The sequence below is a fragment of the Oncorhynchus mykiss genome, chromosome 2 (assembly GCF_013265735.2).
Source record: "Oncorhynchus mykiss isolate Arlee chromosome 2, USDA_OmykA_1.1, whole genome shotgun sequence".
NCBI lineage: Eukaryota > Metazoa > Chordata > Actinopteri > Salmoniformes > Salmonidae > Oncorhynchus > Oncorhynchus mykiss.
The window spans coordinates 59,456,121-59,471,275 of record NC_048566.1 but is presented as its reverse complement, the minus strand read 5'-3'; the positions used below and the strand labels follow the sequence as shown (position 1 = coordinate 59,471,275).

The 15,155-nt window shown below is 40.1% G+C and overlaps 1 protein-coding gene across 2 annotated transcripts in view; it reads right to left on the bottom strand.

Moving 5' to 3' along the window:
* The window catches only part of LOC110492752 (metabotropic glutamate receptor 8), a 241,073-nt gene that overhangs the window by 171,974 nt on the left and 53,944 nt on the right, over positions 1–15,155 (bottom strand). The gene's annotated exons all lie outside the window — the stretch shown is intronic.

Here is a 15,155-nt window from a genome sequence, read left to right as displayed (position 1 = left end):
CGTATGTGAGGCTCTTGATCATATCTTTGAGGAGGATAGAGTCCTTGTTAAAAATTTGACACAAAGTAGTATGTGATAAATAGCCCGATATGTTTCATCTGAGTATTTGCTATAGTCAAAATAATCAATTCATTATGCTTTTTTTTTAAACTCAAAAACAAGTTGTATGAGCTCAGGTCAATGAGGCCTACAGGCCATAAATAGCAAATAGAAGTTCAAAACTTAAGTTGATAAAAAGATCTAACACAACATTAGGTGATAATATATGTATTATTATGGATTTATAATCAGCTATAATAGTGTGGTCATTATGAGGATGATGACGATCTCACTTGAACTATCCTATCAGATTTCAGAGGTCTAAGGCCAAGTCACTCTGCCCTCTGAAAACCCGGTACAGCGCTTACACAGATGGTAAATTAAAAATCATTTTGGTGATGTATTGAATTTAGATAAAGCACGGTGTCTCCCTAGTGCCATTCTCAATGCAATGTTATGCCCCCTATTACCTTAAGGGAAGTAATGTAGCAGGATTTATGTGAGCCTCTGTTCCACCCTAAAATTTGTGGTGTGCTCAATGGCTCACTAAACTCTGGCCTCTTCTTAGCGGAAAATTTATATGGCAGCGCATTTGGAAAAATGTATCCCTCTATGCTCTCAATCACTTTCCAATTATCATTGTAGTGGTCTGTGCTACTACCTGGGTGGAGAGTGAAAAAACTGCTTGCACTCGATGTAACATACAGGGAGAGATAAAACACTGGAATAGAGGGAGAGGGGATGTCAAGGTATCTGTGAGCTGGAGCTCATTTGTGAGTGAGATTAAAAATACAAATGTTTGAAAGATTGCTTGTGACCATAATTGCAAGCAAAACACCGGGGCGTACATACTTCGGATACTGGTGTTGCGGTCAAAGGGTCTAAAGGCCTGTCTGCTAACAACCAATCAATATTGGATCACAGCATAATGTATTGTATACGATTAGCCTTATCAGGAGCAAGATCGTTTCAAGGTCCTTGTCTTATGCAACCTGTGCAAGCACAAGCCACTGTCCTTGTTTGTACACAGTAACTGACAGATATTGGGCTCTTGTTGTTTGAACCTTGCCTGGGTTACAGTCTGTGTTACCAGTATCCTCATGTTTGAAGTGATTCCGTTTTTCTCAAGAGTCAGCTGGGTGCTGGGGTTAGCATACAAACAAGACATGGATACAGGTGCCGTTAGAGAAAGAGAGAGGTCTGTTTTTCACCAGAATGGTGACACCCAGGATCAAACAAAATGGGAGCCAGGCCAAAATTTTCTGGGATTGCGCTTGTTACGGTCACTGGATTGACACTACAACTTGTTAAAGAAGAGACGTAGAGATGTAGTGATGCGTAGATGTAAAACACTGCGCTCGTTTAAATATCAAAGGAGGAGCTGTGATCTATTGACTGGGTTGTACGATGGTCCACTGAGTGCCAGATTGTTATGAAAGTTCAGCTAGATGGACACCTGTGGCATTTCACTGGCATTTACCATTTCTCCCTTGAGGGAGCAGAAACACATTCACTTGTGTCATGAAGCAGAACTACTTCTCTCCATATTGCCTCAATTAGAACGGGGAATGAGACTCACTCGCCGGACAATTTGAGGTTGGATCTGTTATAGTGACATGGTGGGTAATACTGCTGGATATTGACAGGCCTCTTACAGAGTTTGCCTCCGTCACACACAGTGTAATTGGAGCATATCAGACTGCTGCACAGTTTGCTGATTCTGGATCAGTGGAATCAGTGGGTCTCTCACTCACACTGAGACACTTAGGGGTATGGGTGGTCACTTACACAGACAACCTCTTCTGCAGCTTGAAAATCTTTGCTGTTCATTTTCCTTGTTGTAGTCACACAGCTCACACAGAGATATACTCTCACATGTATAGCCACTCACACACAGCGAACACTTACAAGACAAGATATCATTAAAAGTTGACACATAGACTCTCAGGCACACTTGCTCTTGTACACACACTGTACAGCACAATCACCCACGGAAGCACCCCCCACCCCCCCCCCCCTCCGATCACTCACACAATTATCACACAGTGGGATGACAGGAAGCAGGTCCTCAGCTGATCTAATTTAGTTTATTTGGATACCCAATATCTGTTGCATATCCCGCAGCTATTCTTCCTGGGGTCCACAAACATAACAAAAAAACATAAAAGCACAACATAATACACTACAGAAGAAACATTATAGAATTGAATAGAACATAATCAATTACATATACTACATACTGTACAAATCCAAGTACGCCCGGGTGAACCAGGGCCCAAGGGGTTGGCCAATCAACCACAGAGGTGTCAGGACACATGAGTACATTGGGATGAGTAGAAAGTAAAATTGTCTGAGGAATGGAACAAGAAGAAAAACGCTGTCACCAATCACTGTGTGTGACAACAGTGCTTGTGTGTCTGTGTGTGTGTGTGAGTGGGTAGACCCTGGAGATATTATGGAGCTAAAAACATGGAGCATATGGAAGATGTCAGTCAAAGTATGAAACCAACTGTAATAGTACAATAACATGAGTAAAGGGAGGAATACCAAACTTTAGGAACACCTTCCTAGTATTGAGTTGCAACCGTTTTGCCCTAAGAGCAACCTCATCTTGTCGGGGCATGGACTCTACAAGATGTCAAATGCATTCCACAGGGATGCTGGCCATGTTAACTCTAATGCTTCCCACAATTGTGTCAAGTTGGCTGGATGTCCTTTGGGTGGTTGACCATTCTTGATATACACAGGAAACTGTTGAGCATGAAAAATCCAGCAGTGTTGCAGTTCTTGACACAAACCGATGTGCCTGGCACCTACTACAATATTCCGTTCAAAGGCACTTAAATATTTTGTCTTGCCCATTCACCCACACATACACAATACATTTCTCAATTGTCTCGAGGCCTAAAAATCCTTATTTAACCTGTCTCCTCCCCTTCATCTACACTGATTTAAGTGACATCAATAAGGGATCATAGCTTGCACCTGGATTCACCTGATCAGTTTATGTCATGGAAAGAGTAGGTCAAATCAAATCAAACTTTATTTGACACATGTGCTGAATACAACAAGTGTAGACCTTACCGTGAAATGCTTACTTACAAGCCCTTAACCAACAGTGCAGTCCAAGACGAAGAAAATGTTTACCAAGTAGACTAAAATTAAAAGTAAGAATAACAATAACGAGGCTATATACAGGGGGCACCGGTACCGAGTCAGTGTGCAGGGGTACAGGCTAGTTGAGGTAATCTGTACATGTAGACGGGGGCGAAGTGACTATGCATAGGTAACAAACAAACAGTGAGTGTGCAAAAGGGAGCGGGGGGTCAATGTTAATTTCTATTGATTTTTAAGGGCTTTGCATTGAGTCTCTTCATCCACCACCAATGTGTGGTATTCTTCAGACCACAGCAGAACTACTGAACTAGCCCATACAATCACACTAGGGTTGCAAAGGGAGGGCATATTACTGGAAACTACCTGAATTTGGGTAACTTTCCATATTTTTTTTATTTTTTTTTATGACGATATCTAGTGGCTGTGTGTGGAATTATGACATGTAAAATATAATAAACAACAATCATTAGAGAATTTAAAAACATGTTTTAATGAAATAAAACAGTCAAAAATTATCCTAAATATAAACCATCAACTTAGTAAATACCATTGGAACTTAATGTAAGGGTTTCAGCATGAAATATACTTTATATTAATACGCTTGTTAATTGACAATGTCCATGTGTCTTTGCTGCAAATGTTTTGACGCAAAACTGGTTTTGACGCAGTTCAGAAATAAGCCAATAGTTGAAAGACTTGCAGAGTTAATTGAAAATAATGAATTATTTTTCAAATTGAATTAGGCTATTTTCTTTACAACCATCTGGTCAATCCACAAGAAACTCAAGGAGAATATGGACACAGATATCAAAAATATATACTATATATGAATACATTTTACAAGTTATTCAAGTGTAAATTATTACAGTTACCATAGATTTACCAAAGAGTCAGGTAAATTACCGGTAGCTTTGCAACCCGAGACCACACCCAAGACAGCACAGTTTCCCTATTATAACCGTATTACCCCAAAACAAACTGCAGCTCGCCTTTTTAATCGCCAACTACAGTGGCTTGCGAAAGCATTCATCCCCCTTGTCATTTTTCCTATTTTTTTGCCTTACAACCTGGAATTAAAATATAATTTCAGGGGGTTTGTATCATTTGATTTACACACATGCCTACCACTTTGAAGATGCAAAATATTTTTTGTGAAACAAACAAATAATAAGACAAACAAACAGAAAACATGTGCGTGCATAACTCTTCACCACCCCAAAGTCAATACTTTGTACAGCCACCTTTTTTCTCTATAAGCTTGGCACATCTAGTCACTGGGATTTTTGCCCATTCTTCAAGGCGAAACTGCTCCAGCTCCTTCAAGTCGGATGGGTTCCGCTGGTGTAAAGCAATCTTTAAGTCATACCACAGATTCTCAATTGGATTTAGGTCTGGGCTTTGACAAGGCCATTCAAAGACATTTAAATGTTTCCCTTAAACCACTCAAGTGTTGCTTCAGCAGTATGCTTAGGGTCATTGTCCTACTGGAAGGTGAACCTTCGTCCCAGTCTCATATCTGGAAGATTGAAACAGGTTTCCCTCAAGAATTTCCCTGTATTTAGCGCCATCCATCAATCCTTCAATTCTGACCAGTTTCCCAGTCCCTGCCGATTAAAAAAAAAAAAAAACATCCCCACAGCATGATGCTGACACAACCATGCTTCACTGTGGGAATGAGGTTCTCGGGGTGATGAGAGGTGTTGGGTTTGCGCCAGACATAGCATTTTCCTTGATGGCCAAAAAGCAACATTTTAGTCTCATCTTCCATTTGTTTGGAGAGACACCCACATGCCTTTTGGCATAACTATTCACCCTGGTGGGAACACCAAACGTGTTTGCTTACTTTTTTCTTTAAACAATGGCTTTTTTTCTGATCACTCTTCCATAAAGCCCAGCTCTGTGGAGTGTACGGCTTAAAGTGGTCCGATGGACAGATACTCCAATCTCCGCTGTGGAGCGTTGCAGCTCCGTCAGGGGTATCTTTGGTCTCTTTGTTGCCTCTGATCAATGCCCTCCTTGCCTGGTCTGTGAGTTTTGGTGGGTGGTCCTCTCTTGGCAGGTTTGTTGTAGTACCATATTCTTTCAATTTTTTAATAATGGATTTAAATGGTACTCTGTGGGATGTTTAAAGTTTTGGATATTTTTTTATAACCCAACCCTGATCTGTACTTCTCCACAACTTTATCCCTGACCTGTTTGGAGAGCTCATTGGTCTTCATTGTGCCACTTGCTTTTTGGTGCCCCTTGCTTAGCGGTGTTGCAGACTCTGGGGCCTTTCAGAACAGGTGTATAGACATACTGAGATCATGTGACAGATCTTGTGACACTTAGACTGCACACAGGTGGACTTTATTTAACTAATGATGTGACTTCTGAAGGTAATTGGTTGCACCAGATCTTATTTAGGGGCTTCATAGCAAAAGGAGTGAATACATATGCAGGCACCACTTTTCTGTGTAAAAATGTTCTTTGAATTTTCTCAAACAAGTTATTTTTTACATTTTATTTCACAAATTTGGACTATTTTGTGTATGTCCATTACATGAAATCCCCCCCAAAAATCAATTTCAATTACAGGTTGTAATGCAATAAAATAGGAAAAACTTTAAGGGGGATGAATACTTTTGCCTGGCACTGTATTCTCTTATCCATGTCTTAATGATTTCTCAACAAAGAGGTGCAGGGTGGTATGGCTGCTGGCTTACCTAGATTTGTGATTAAGACAAGCAAGTGAGTCAGCATTCCTCCAAAGAAAAATACTAACGTCACAGGGTTAATTGTGGTTATCACTAGGAGGGCTACTTCTGGATGTTAAAGAAAACCTGTCAGCACATATTACCCTATGTGTGCATCGAGTGCAACACTCCCTCAGGTAGCTCTAAAATGTCAAACGGCACATGGTTACTTCAGAGAAACGTTAGCTAAAACAGATACAAGAGGGATCTAAAATATTTCAGGGAAACGACAAAAGGAAGTCCTTTATTCAAACTGGTCTCAGACCATTTCATATTATTCTGTATGTAAATCCAAGACACTCCATTGAGTATGCTATGTCACGTTTCATATGGTATGTATTAATTTGTGCATGTCCATCACCCATTTCGTATGATATGTTACGGATTATAATTTGTGTTTTATGTAACGAATTTTGAAAATATGCAATATGTTACGAATAGGCAAACGTACAACATGTTATGAATTTGCTAAATGTATGATATGTTATGAATTCTAGCTAGCTGGCTAACGTTAGGGGTTAGGGTTAAGATTAAGATTAGGGTTCAATTCAGCAGTTAGGTTGGGGAAGGTTAGCTAAAAGGGTGATGGTTAGGGTCAGCTAACATGCTAAGTAGTTGAAAAATAGCACACGCAAATAGTAAGTAGTTGAAAAGTTGGATATTAGCTAAAAATGCAACAGTTGTCCGTGATGAGATTTGAACTTGCAATCTTTGGTTGGTAGACATTTGCATTATACACCCACACATCCACCCTGACCAACCACCCTACCTTAGTTTTTGCCTTAAGAAACCATCTCTCTTATGTAACCATACAAAACGTAACATATCATACTCATTTGAGTGTCAGGATTTACATTTACTATGTTACGTTTAGTCTATGAGACCAGGCTGCTTTACTAGACAGCACATTTTTGATCTGTACTAAATCACCTCTCTGAATTAAGAGGTTGTTTTGGAGACAGCAGTGCAAAACAAAGAGTTTACCTATTGTATGTACATTTTAGTCATTTAGCAGACTCTTATCCAGGCACATCGACAGATTTTTCACTTAGTTAGCTCAGGGATTCAAACCAGCAGCCTTTCGGTTACTGGTCCAATGCTTTTAACCAATAAGCTACCTGCCACCACACATCAAGCCCAATGGCAAACCTTTACGAACAGAAACTGGAGAAATAGTGAAAGTTATAGGCTGTGTTTACACAGGCAGCCCAACTCTGATGCCCTTTCCACCAATTGGTATTCTGACCAATCAGACCAGCTCAGAAAAAGACTGGTTAAAAAGACCAACTAGCGGAAAAAAAATATCAGAATTGGGCTGCCTGTGCAAACACAGCCGTATATTAATGGACATAGAATAGGATAGGTGACCATAGACTTCCACCACCTCCAGACTCACAAATGTATCTGATACGGGAACATGACTTGAACACTAAACTATTTAGAATGGTGTGTTTCTGTGACATTCATAGACAAATACAGAGACAGATAAAGCTTAGAACTTTAGATGAAATGGAATGCTGCTTGGGGACAACTACAGTATGTCTTGGCATTGAAAGGACTAACAGCCCTTTTAGTCATGCATTACTCCTGTATAACCACTTATTTACAAAATACAGAGGAATTGGATACTCTACATATTTGATAGTTTTCAAAAATGAAGCAAAAAAATAAAAAAGGCTATCACATGAAACGACTCGCTAGAGGGGTGACCGTTTGTTCATTCGTATCTCCCATCAGCTCACTGGTGACCTGCTACTCTCTGTTTATTATTTATGCATAGTCACTTTAACTCTACCGACATGTACTGTGCATATTACCTCGACTAACCGGTGCCCCCACACATTGAACCTGTACCGGTACCCCCTGTATATAGCCTCGCTATTGTTATTTTACTGCTGCTCTTTAATTATTTGTTACTTTTATTTTTTTTAAATGTACTTATCTATTTTTTTTTACTTAACAGTTTTTTTTTTTTTAACTGCATTGTTGGTTAAGGGCTTGGAAGTAAGCATTTCACTGTAAATTCTACACCTGTTGTTTTCATAGGTTTTCTTTATGTTGTTGAATTATATAGCCTTGAGGTATTTCTTTAGTCCCTCCAGCAGTTTAACACAATAAAACTGGCTTGGCAGAGACTGCACAGAACTGAGATAAATATATGTCTTCCCCCAACACGAGCACACAGACAAATTAACCGAGAAGGCCTTTGGATGGTTTAGGTCTCTAAAGTGTTCTGTGGCAACGACTTGTGCCTCTTCTTCTGTCCATGCATTCCTGTCCCCTGTGATCTACAGAGAAATGTTGACTTAATGTCATACAGGGCACCTTGACTGTGGCAAAACTATAATAGGACAAATCACACTCCGCTGCTAAGAGGACACAACACCATAGTGATCCAACCGGTAGTCTTCACTCAGAGAAACCTGTCCATTACACAAATAGTTTATCAGTGCTTAGAGGCCCAGAAATGTGAGAAGCATATACAGTACTTGGTCCCGAGATACATGCATACGTGTTTTCTGGTGAAGGTGAAAACAATTTTCCATTTGTACAGATGTAGGATCTTAATTGTGTCACCCTGTTGCAGGAGAACTTTCCTGCAATGCAGGAGAAAAAAAAATGTGTAGTGTATTTGAGGTTTAAAAAGGCTTCTGAAGTTTGTATTTTTCCCTTTGAAATTTTAGACTTGATTTTCCCTTACAGAAAATGTATTACCCCCTACAAAAATGGCCTATAATATGGGATCAGCGTCCCTATACCGGGACGGTTGATGCTAATGTGCGCTAATGTAACTAGATTGACATTGTAAGTCTTAGCAAACTTTCCAGGACTTAGACATGTCTTATATGGGCAGAAAGCTTCTTGTTAATCTATCTGCACTGTCCCATTTACAGTAGCTATTATAGTGAAAAAATATCATGCTATTGTTTGAGGAGAGTGCACAACAACAAAAAACTATCACGGCAACTGGTTTGATACATTCACGTCTGAAGGTAAATAATGTGCTTCATTCAGTAATCTTGCTCTGATTTGTCAGTGTCCCAGAGATAAAATGTAGCATAATTTTGTTTGATAAAATATATTTTTTATGTTCAAATGTAGGAACTTGGGTCTACAGTTTGACCGCACTGCTGTTTCTGGCTCCATACCCACCCCGCCCGGCAATCTAGATGTGTGAAAGTTAGTGTATAAGCTAATGATCCATCATGTATGACATTCCTGTGAGTGTTTAAACTTACATTTTGGATTACCATATCATTTAAAAAAAAAATTCTATAGTTTTGTATTTGAAAATGTATCAATTGACCAATTCGGCACATTTGGGCAGACTTGATACAAAATATTGTGCAGTATTGCAATGCTTCCCTGGTTCAATCTGAAACTTTGCACACACACTGCTAAACTGCAATATTATATTATGGCCTTTCTCTTGCATATCAAAAAATTAAAAAAATAAAACAATTGAAAACCGTTTTTTTTTTGTTTATATTATCTTTTACCTGATCTAATGTGTTATATTCTCCCACATGAACTTCACATTTCCACAAACTTGTGTTTCCATTCAAATGGTGTCAATAATATGAATATCCTTGTATGTCATTTTGGGCGAAAAAAAAAAAAAGGCTCCGATCCTTAATAATTATAATGCACATAAATATTCCTGCAGCAACAGGACGTTTCCTGCAGGAATATTTTCCTGCTATAGCAAATTGGCTCAAATCCTACATCTGTTCCAGGTCTATGGTCCATCATGACCCCTCATGATAATATTTCATTTCTCGAGAGCTCATTCCAAGAAAGAAGACCCTATAACTTACCGTGTGTAACCGGTCCGGGATATGATCTAATTGACAGCAATGGCTTTGTAACATCTCTAATGCCAGCAAATGGACTCCAGAACACACGCTACAGATCTATATAATGGATGAGATGGCCTGTAATGGATTTGCTCGTGGCAATGATGAATGAGTTGCAGCCTGGACAGACTTTCCCAAGGGTGTTGAGTCAAAACACGCTGTAGCTCAGATTACAGGAGATAGTTATCTCCATATTCCTCTGTGTAGCTCAGCTGGTAGAGTGTGATGCTTACAATGCCAGAGTTGTGGGTTCAACTCCCACGGAGAACCTGTAAAACTTATGTAAGTTGCTCTGGATAAGAGTGTGTGCCAAAGTAATTAAAGAGAGGCAAAGAACGTGACCGCAATAAGATGCTATTCAAAGCGGCAGTGCCGGGTGACTGAAATTGACGGTGACCACAGAGCCAGTATCTGTCAGGAAATGTGCTGGGCTTTAAAACTATTTGCCAGGTTAAACATCTCTGTGAGTAACCAGCTGTTTCCACAGATCCTTTAAATTAAACTAAAACCATGGGGACAACTAAGCGAGGTCAAATGTGAGTAACTCATGGTGATGGTGTTTTTTTTACGCTGATTGTAACTTTTTGTTTGTACATAATGTCTCAGCCACTAACCTCGATTTGGAAGAACATTTCTACTTCAACAAGTCGGCAGATTTGGAAGTTCTGCTTACTCTGGACCAAGCCTAATCTCCGGGGAAGCAGTGAGGCAGGCGAGGCAGCATCTGGACAAGAATACGTCAGTATGCGTCATTCACTGTGTATTTATTCCTTGTGTCACTTTATTTTTTTCTTTATTTTTAACTCTGCATTGTTGGAAAAGGACGAGTAAGTAAGCATTTCATTGTTAGTCAACAACTGTTGTTTACGAATCATGTGACAAATAAGATGTGATTTGATTTGATTCCCGGTGGAGAGTTTCGCCAAAGCATGACCTAATGAAATACGACTACAGTGACGGTGAGGAGAAGGGTCAAAACACAGTTACACAACCCCCATGCCTCTGGGCGGTGGCTAGCCCTCTGCTACTCCAAAAGGGTATCTAAGGAGCTTCCAGCATTAATGCAGACAGCAGCCCATCATGCTTCCCATCTATGAGCTGGTACTGTACCACCAGTGCCCTACTGGAGGTATGGACTGGAGTTACCAGGGGCAGGAGCATTCAACCAGCTGTATGGCCCTTGTAATGCTTCCTCTGAAGCTGCTCTAGGTTACAGCAGGGTTATTGGACTGTGAGAAATATCCCAGACTGAGGGAGGACTGGGAAATACTTAGCCATCTTGAAGGCTAAATATCCCTTCTGGCCAAATGTCACAATAAAAGACTCCTCGGAGAGACTTATTAGGGCTTGTCTTAAATGGACTCCTCAGTGATTAAATGACTATGTTAGCACATGAAACCAAAGGTGGTACTCTGACATGAGATCTGCATGCAAGTCTCACAAAATCAATAATTATGTGATTATGCGAAAAAATCACACCCACAAACTTCTGAACTCTCAATCCAAAAGCATATGAAGGCTTTAAAATTAAAACTGAGATTAAAACTGCAAGAAATTGCACGTATAACAGCTAATGCATTTTTAAAAAAAATAAACACTGCTGGTGGATTCTAACTGCTTCATCCTTGACCAGTGTTTTCCTTCTCAGCAAGTCTTGGGGATAAAAGAAGAAAGAGGGCATGTGTACTATTCATTGAAGCCGTCTTTGAATAAAGGATGTTATATTCACAACTCATGAAATGAGATATCCGAACACTTATCTAAAAGCTATCTGATGAGAAGATGAGATAGACAGGAAAGGGGGGAAAAGAAAGATAGCGGGAGATACATCTCCATGTCAAGTCGGGTTACTAAGTGGTGATGACAACCTTTTACAAGGTATGACTCAGACCCCATTTTGTGTCCACTCAGTGAATTGGGTTTGATGGGGCTTTAGTAGCTGGTTATTTATTATAGGCCTGCCGCCCGAGAGGCTTGTCCATGTGGATGGTCGTAATCGAATCAATCTGAACCCAGAGGCAGATCACTGCATTGAGGGGTATAAGCCTATGGGAAATTGTTTTACTTGAATGCACTGTGGGGGCTTGATGAAAAGGTGGGTCCACAATCAAATACCTGCAAGCATACATTATACCAGCAATCACTCAAAAATAAACACCATATTTATTGTTCAGAAACACATACGGGTACAGAACGGGCTCTCTCTCTCACTCATTCTCCCCACCTCTCTCTCTCAAACATCCACACAAGTGTAAACAGACAGGTAAATCCATGTATTGGCATCACAATTTCCTTGTTCTAATAAGCCTTTCAAAAGTAATTCCATCATGGCACCTTGAAATTGTACACATGAAATTACCCATCTGTCTTGTGCAAGAACATCAGCCTGACTGGTGCACTAATCAACACTTGCGTCAAAGCCTCATTTCCACCCCTTCTGAACATGTAGCTACAGTAAGGGGACAGGCCATGAGTGAATCAGAGGACCTGACCTATGATGTCATGCCAAATGCAGCTTCATTCCTCAGCTGAACCCAATTTCATAATCTCCAATTCAGTCTTTTCTGAAATGTGAATGATCGAATGCCAAGAGGGAATGATGAGGGTAAGTCTTCAGGCAACATTTAATTAAATATTGTTAAATTATTTACTTGGGCTACCGAGTGGCACAAAGGACTAAGGCACTGCATCTCAGTGCAAGAGGTGATACTACCAGTCCTTGGTTTGAATCCAGGCTGAATCACATCCGGCTGTGATTGGCCGGGGTAGGTCGTCATGGTAAATAAGAATTTGTTCTTAACTGACTTGCCTAGTTAAATTAAAACATTTAAAATAAAAAAATATCTACTTTGCATCGGACTACATTGCAAATCAGGCTAGGTACACGTCGAAATTATGATAATGCCCTTTTTGTGTAAGAGCAGTGTCTTCCCTCCTAGTTTTGGTGTTAGTCCCGCCCGAAAGCATGAGAGATTGTGCAGTATGGCTGCCTTGCACTGTATTCAATCCAAAACAACCACTTCATCTTATTTGGCTGCGATTTATTTTTCAGAATCAACTGTCAGAGAAGTTCAGATGAACCACCTGCACAGCACACTTTGCATCGGACTACATTGCAAATCAGGCTAGGTACACGTGGATCTCCCAGCATCTTGAAATAGGCAGCAACAGCAACCATTCATGAAGTGTCTAGATAGTTATTTTTCTATTATAAGTAGAGGACATGCTATTCATGGGCTGCATGCTTCGTCACAATATTATTTTGAACGTTCTCGAGGACGATGCCTGAAACCTTTTGTCGCCAGATTGATTTTAGATGCAGCATAACTTTAATTACAGTGGCTAAGATTATGGTACAAAACAGGATTTTAGCTAGCTATTTTTGACTAACTTTTCAAGCTATGGCAAAGTTGTTTCCTACTAATTACTTTCCTACTTTAGCAATGTCATCATATTTCCAGGCCACTATAGTGTCTCCTCAGATAATTGTTAGCTAGATTGCTAGCTACCAAAGACTGAGCTATCTAATGGTAGCTAGCCTGTTGACTGTTGATCAAGCTGCAGTCAGATTCAGTCACCCAAAACAGACCAATGTAGCCTACTTGATTTAGCTTGTGTCTTTTTTTTTGTTCTCTTTGATGACTGTACAAAATAAAATGCTCAAATTGAAAATTTGTCATTAAGTATTAGACCTAAAACAAACTGGCTTGTGATTGGATTTGTAGCTACTAGCCTACCAGCCAGAAGAAAGAGAGGGTAGCAATTATTATTAGCTAGCTAGATATCTCGTATGTTTAACTGTGATATGATTCCTAAAAAAATAGTACGCCTTTTGAAATGCAACGAAAGATCATACAATGCCTTACAAAAGTTTTCACCCCCTTGGCATTTTTCATATTTTGTTGCATTACAACCTGTAATTTAAATTGATGTTTTATTTGGATATCATGTAATCGACATACACAAAATAGTCCAAATTTGTGAAGTGAAATTTTAAAAAAGTACTTAAGTGTTGCGTGCATTTGTATTCACCCCTTTGCTATGAAGCCCCTAAATAAGATCTGGTGCAGCCAATTACCTTCAGAAGTCACATAATGAGTTAAATAAAGTCCACCTGTGTGCAATCTAAGTGTCAAATGATCTGTCACATGATCTCAGTATGTATAAACACCTGTTCTGAAAGGCCCCAGAGTCTGCAACACCACTAAGCTAGGGGCACCACCAAGCAAGCGGCACCATGAAGACCAAGGAGCTCTCAAAACAGGTCAGGGACAGAGTTTTGGAGAAGTACAGATCAGTGTTATAAAAGAATATCCAAAACTTTGAACATCCCACGGAGCACCATTAAATCCATAATTTTAAATGGAAATAATATGGCACCACAACAAACCTGCCAAGAGAGGGCCACCCACCAAAACTCACGGACCAGGCAAGGAGGGCATTAATCAGAGAGGCAACAAAGAGACCAAAGTTAACCCTGAAGGAGCTGCAAAACTCCACAGCGGAGATTGGAGTATCTGTCCATAGGACCACTTTAAGCAGTACACTCCAGAGCTGGGTTTTACAGAAGAGTGGCCAGAAAAAAAGCCATTGCTTAAAGAAAAAAATAAGCAAACAGGTTTGGTGTTCGCAAAAAGGCATGTGGGAGACTCCCCAAACATATGGAAGAAGGCACTCTGGTTAGATGAGACTAAAATTTAGCTTTTTGGCCATTAAGGAAAACGCTATGTCTGGCGCAAACCTAACACCTCTCATCTCGGGGTGAAGATTTTTTATTTTTTATTTTACCTTTATTTAACCAGGCAAGTCAGTTAAGAACAAATTCTTATTTTCAATGACGGCCTGGGAACAGTGGGTTAACTGCCTGTTCAGGGGCAGAACGACAGATTTGTACCTTGTCAGCTCGGGGGTTTGAACTCGCAACCTTCCGGTTACTAGTCTAACGCTCTAACCACTAGGCTACCCTGCCGCCCCAAGAAGATAGTGGTGGCAGCATCATGCTGTGGGGATGTTTTTCCATCGGCAGGGACTGGGAAACTTGTCATAATTGAAGGAAGGAGGAATGATGAATAGGCAAAAATCCCAATCACATACCCCAAGAGACTTGCAGCTGTAACTCCTGCAAAAGGTGGCTCTACAAAGTATTGACTTTGGGGGAGGTGAATAGTTATGCACGCACAAGTTTTTTTTTTTTGTCTTATTTCTTGTTTGTTTCACAATTGAAAAAAAATGTCATCTTCAAAGTGGTAGGCATGTTGTGTAAGGTTTTATGGCAACAAAATAGGAAAAATGCCAAGGGGGGTGAATACTTTCCCAAGCCACTGTTTGACTTCAGGCTGGAAGTCTAGCTGTTTGACTTTGCTACAGGCATACATGATCCTATTATTTCAGTTATGGACTATCAGAT